Source organism: Humulus lupulus, chromosome X (assembly GCF_963169125.1).
Source record: "Humulus lupulus chromosome X, drHumLupu1.1, whole genome shotgun sequence".
Classification (NCBI taxonomy): Eukaryota; Viridiplantae; Streptophyta; class Magnoliopsida; order Rosales; family Cannabaceae; genus Humulus; species Humulus lupulus.
Window position 1 is genome coordinate 96,993,488 of NC_084802.1, and position 6,000 is coordinate 96,999,487.

Consider the following 6,000-nt stretch of genomic DNA (forward strand, 5'->3'; position numbering starts at 1 on the left):
CAGTGTTATACAGATGTGTTATTGTACTGTCAACGATAACACAATTTCTGTGTTATTTTAATATATAGATAAGTGTTTAATTATGTTATTTATAGTCGATTATATAACACTTTTTTTGTGTTATACTACACTTTAGTATAACACTTTTTTTGTGTTATACTACACTTTAGTATAGCACATTTTTTGTGTTATACTATACTTTAGTATAACACATTTTTTGTGTTATACTACACTTTGAAAACTAGGAAAACAAATATGAAAGTTGAAGCCAAATAAGGTAACATAAATAGATTTTTATTAATTACTCAAATGTAATTACAATATTTAGTTTACTAGTCTAGGCTTAAGAAATCATATTACAACATAATTTATGCCCAATTCAGATTCCTTTATCACTAAATACAAAACAAGAAATGTATACAAAAATTAGTGAAATACATTCTTCCATTCTAAAGGCCTCAACTACAAATGTTGTCAAGAATTGCTCCAAAGAAATCATCTCAATATACCTGCACATTGTAAAAAAAAATTCCTTTATTATTAAGAACAAAAGTTCTTGCCACCACAACAACAAACTTACAGTCTTTTCTTAAATGATAGATTGAAAACTTCAAAAGAAGAAAATGGAAAACTAAGATAAATACTTATCTGTTTTAGTTCAATAAAATAAGAGAGCTATCAAGAAAGAGCTAGGGAATTTTCAGATGAACAATAAAATAAGAGAGAATTAGTAGAGAATTTCTCTATGGTGATGAGTCTGATGACTCAAAACAGTCAGTTGGGACTGTAGATACTATACTGTTATATATAAACTATCATATTTAATGATATTCTTTTATTCTTATATATAAATATATATAAATAACTATCATAACTGGTTTCTCTGCCAAAGCTAGCTAGCTCATGTTTAGAAATCATTTACATAAGAAACTATACATGACCCTGAAATTTTCATAGTACTAAAACAAAAGTGACCTTCCAATTTGAAATTCAAGTTATAAATGCTAACCCAAATGCTAAAAACAAAATCATATTTACAAATAAAATGAAGAGAAATAGATCAATGGTGCTGAGAGAAACATGTATTTTGGTAATTTAAGAGATGAACTCTATCTCTAAACAGAGAGATACACCACAAAATGTAAGAAACCTATCATAACTTAAAAACACTTTCAAAAAGATTACTCATGCAACTAAGAAGTTTATGCTCAGTCTAATATAAATTAAAATACTAAATAAGAGGAACACCTCATGTAGTTAATGACCATTAAACAAATAAGCTCCAAAGCTTTTTCAGAAGTTCAATAATGGTATCATGAATTAATATGCTTTGATTTACAACAAAAATGAATTTAATACCTATAACTGCTCTGTGAATATTGGGCTAACAATTCAGAGAAAGCAGGATGACTTTTAAGCTGCAAATGGAATTAAAAAAAATAGAGATATTATGCTACCTAAAATTTATGAAAAACTGAAAGAAAGTGAACAAGTTCCAGTTAAGATTTTAGTTAAAATGAGCCCTCAAAGAGCTCAATACTTCCCAATTAATTTAGGACAACATGCCTGAACTATTTGTCTAAACTAACTATACCAATCTTAAAAGGGAAGCAGCAAACCTTTTTAGACATGGTGCTCATCTTCTGAAGTATTGATACAGATAAACTTCCAGTATCACCAGCAGCTAATTTCTCAATCAAATGCACCATGACTAAACTGGCAGAAACCTGCATATATTTACAATATAAATTAACTTAAAATGCCAATAATTAGTAATCACATCAAAGAAGCCATCTAAAACTATATGATCTGCAAACATTTTGTTAGGCATCAGATATTGAATAGAGCTATACAGGATTAGTGTGTTGACTTGTAAATTTACTCAAGTTCTATTGGTTGGCTAGTAAGTGTTATTGTTAGTCTATAAATAGTATAAGAGAATACTTGGAAGGGATATATAGAAGAATTTGGCTACTGTTTAAAGTTTAGAATTTCTACTCTGGGAGTTTTTGCTAGGTTTTCTCAAATTAACCTAGACTTTGTGCAAGATTTGGTTCTTTTCAGTACAATTCGTTTATTCTTAGAATAAAGCTTACATAATCTTTCAAATCAGCAACCTAGACGGTGTATTAATTAAAATATATTAAATGAGAAACAATGGGTCAGTTGTTCAAATAAAAAAAATTAATGATCAGGAAAGAAAATGCATTAACTCGAACACGCTAAAACAACAAACGTAAGGTGTTGACTTTAAAATGACTAACTAAAATTCACCCCAAACTTCATGCAAGAAAGAGCCATATATAAGTTTATACCCAAAAGTAGAAAAAAAAATGCAATATGGATTAGCGCTAGACTTGAACGCTGAAAATGGAGACAGCTAACCTCATTTTGGCATGTTGAAGTTAATATGTTAGATACTGATACAAGGCAGTACTTATAAACTAGAGCAACTGGATCCAAGGCTTTTTTACTTGCCTGAGAAACAAAAACAGGGCAGTACTCATATATTTCAGTTGAGGAAACAAAACTAAGTAGACTAGCAAAAACAGAGGACAAATACAATTTTAAATTAGCAGGGCTTATAGAAAAAGTTTTATTGTTATATTAGCACTGTCTTTTAAGACTTCCATTGAATGAGATGTTACTTACACTGCCATTTATCATAACATGAAGTTTCTGCCCTGTGCTAGAAGTTCTAAATTGTCCTAGTTCCAACCCAGTTCATATATCTATTCATACAACAGAAGAATCCTTTAGAAATTATCCTGTCTAAATCAAACTATGACACAATTAGTAAAGCAAAATTCTAGTTATGTTGCTCACAATCAAGAGATGTGATGAAACTTTTAGGTAAAATTACCCATTCAATGATCTCACTACCCAATATTACAACCTTTCCAATAACAGTTTTACACAGATGGATAAGAAAGGAAAAAACATTGCTGCTTTTTATATTTGTATAAAGCAAACCTTTTTTTTTACTTGGCAAACTTGGAAACAATAATAATTATAAGAAAACAGTATAGATTCGACAAGCATCATACCATAAGCATTTCCAATTAAATTTGTATCCTGAAATCCGATGGTTATGGCAAGAGTAAGGATCATGAGTATCCAGTTTATTTCTGGAATGTAGATCTGCCCATATATATGTTTTGAGGTGTGGACAACTTTGACTCTTGGAAAGCAACCAAGGGCATGACATTGCTTGATGATGGAGAACGTAGCAGTTATAACAGCCTGGCTGCCAACAATAGCTTCTAGCGTGGCAACAACAAACACCGGCCAAAATACAGATTCTGCAATTTAAGCAAGAACAGAAAGCACAATTAGAGCAACTCATATATTAAAATGCAATTTTGGAAGCAATATTAATAATGCCAGGGAGTACTAACCAGGGATTGAATTACAAAAGCTGTAATGAATCTTATCGAGGTTTTTGGACAAGTATGCAGCTTGACCCATGTATTGTACAACCAAACATGGGTATACAACAAAAGCAAACGCAAGCTGCACAGACAAAAAAGGGAACCATAACTATCATTTGTTGATAGCCAAAAAGCATTTACTACATCATGGTGAACAAGGCCTGTAAAAGCACAGTGATTTGGGGTAAATAAAATACAGAAGTATAAACGCTTGATTTTGAAGAAATATCTTCAACACTATGCTCTACTTTTCCAACAGCATCTAATGGAGTTACTTCTATACATGACTTGCTAACTCAGTTGGTCCTCTTTTTTGGTTTTTTATTTCAATTTTTTTTTAACATGTTCTCCCATTGAACCTACAATCTTTGGGGGAGGCAGGAAACTCTAACAAATTTCTAGGAAGGTCTCATGAGGAATCAAACCCCGATCTTGTGAGAGCACACCAAGAGCCCAACCAGTCATTCTAACCCTCTTGGATCTCATTTGGTCTTCCTTTTACTTGGCTTTTTCCTACCAGGTTCTAACTCATGTGGTTTTTCCTTTTACTTTGCCTTGCACCAAACTAAATTTTCCAAACCAGCCAATATGTACATGTTTCTTATTATGTGTAGAAAAGAAATTCAATATATTTAGTCAAAAAAAATTATAATAATATAAAACTCACCCTTATTGACAAAGCAGTAAAATGACCAAGGTCTGCAAACATAGATTTGGTTCCTGGAAGGAATTAGAAAATGCCTATCGTTAATTTAACTAACAGAAACATATACTCTAGAACTATAACGACATTTTTTTAGGGTATTATAACCACATTTTGTCCTTAGTAAACTACATAGAACTTAATGGTTGACCAGACTTATAAAGATGAGTAGTGGCATAATGGAATTTAACATAACAAAGCCAATGAAAATGATGTTTATTTCCATTAAGTAGGATATAGCACATACCAGTTATAGAAAGAAGAATCCCACCAAGAGAAATCCAACCATCTTTACCAGTCTCCTTAAAGAACTTGACAATATAATGGGGTGAAAAAGCATAAACAACTTTTGGGTTCCAATGTATTGTGTTTTAGAGACCAATAGAAAAAATGGAAAATAACCAGATCAATACGATAGGTGCAAATAAAAAGGCAACTCTATGTGTGCCCCAGTGTTGCAGAGCAAACAGACCGACCAAGATGCAACAAGCAATCAAGAGAAGTTCACCTAAAAACAATGAGCAGCACATAGTTTGTTAAGTCACTCATAAAGAATCAAAGTGAAAATAAAATATATGTATATATATAGCAAAACATGACAACTTACCACTAGTTAATTTCTTTTCTGTAACTTCAAGCCCCGAAATCGAAGTAGAACTGCAATTTTTTTTTTTTTACAAAGATGTTAAATAGAGACAAGGAAATAATAGTACCAGTAGTTACATATGAAGCAAAATAAGCAATTAGAAAATTTACCTGAGATAGCAGGAGTAAGGACACCATCACCAATGACCATGCAAGCTCCAAACAGCACAACAACTAAAAGGGCAGTCCTTAACCTTTTATGCTTCTCCAAAAATCTCTTCAAGGGAGAGGAACTAGCATGCTAAGAAGATGGACCATATTTATAGGCAGTGAGCTCTTCATCAGTTGCTTGCTGGTTGGGAAGCAAACTAAACTTAGCATGGCAGCAAAGTAGTGAGTAAAGAGCAAAGGTCCCACCTGAAAATGAATTGAATTGAAATGAATCAAAATGAAACAAAAACTGAAATTGGAATTGAATTGAATTGGATTGAATTGAATAAAATTGAATGAAAAGGGAGGAAACAAAACACTCACCTTCACCATTATCATCAGCACTGAGTAAGACAAAGACATACTTAAGCAAAGGGATAAGAGTAAGAGTCCAAAAGATCAATGAAAAAGCACCAAAGATTGCTTCTTGGCTAATATGTTTCTGTAACTTCCCAGAAAATGTGCTTGAGTAAACATAAAGAGGTGAAGTACCCAAGTCCTCGTAAACTACACCAAAGCTCTGATAAGCTAGTAACAAATTCCTCGACATCCTCGGCCATGAAAATTACTGCAACAAAAAGGGTTATCAGTAAACAACACTAAGAATCATCATCACCAACCCATCACAAGATCTAACAAAGATTCGCTCCCCAAAATTCTCATCTTTATACATACATACATACATATATATAAAGACGTGAAAAGATTGGTACAAAGTGGCCTATAGTAGTAGAAGTCGAGTGGTGAGCAGTGGAAATCCCATATTCTGGCTTCATAGCCTTGTTTATCTCTCAATCTCGTTCTCGTTCTCTCAATCTAACGAAAAAATTATATACAGAAGAGAAGAGAATAGAAGCTCAGGTCAAGACTCTGCCAAAAATATTGTTTTCCTTTCGGCTTCACTGAGTCGAATCATTCTAAACCAGCATAAACAATAATGCAGAATGAGACACATAAAACAAAGAAAAATAAATACATAAAGAAATCGATGCATCTAACATACCAAGCAGTCTGTTCGGCCAAAGCTTCAATATTTTCTATAGGCGGAAATTGAGAAGACGATCCTCCCAC

The 6,000-nt window shown here is 32.5% G+C and overlaps 1 pseudogene; it reads right to left on the reverse strand.

Annotated features, from left to right (window-relative positions):
* Positions 1–4,262: 4,262 nt before the first annotated feature.
* LOC133806079 (potassium transporter 4-like) lies at positions 4,263–5,494 on the reverse strand (annotated as a pseudogene).
* Positions 5,495–6,000: the final 506 nt, after the last annotated feature.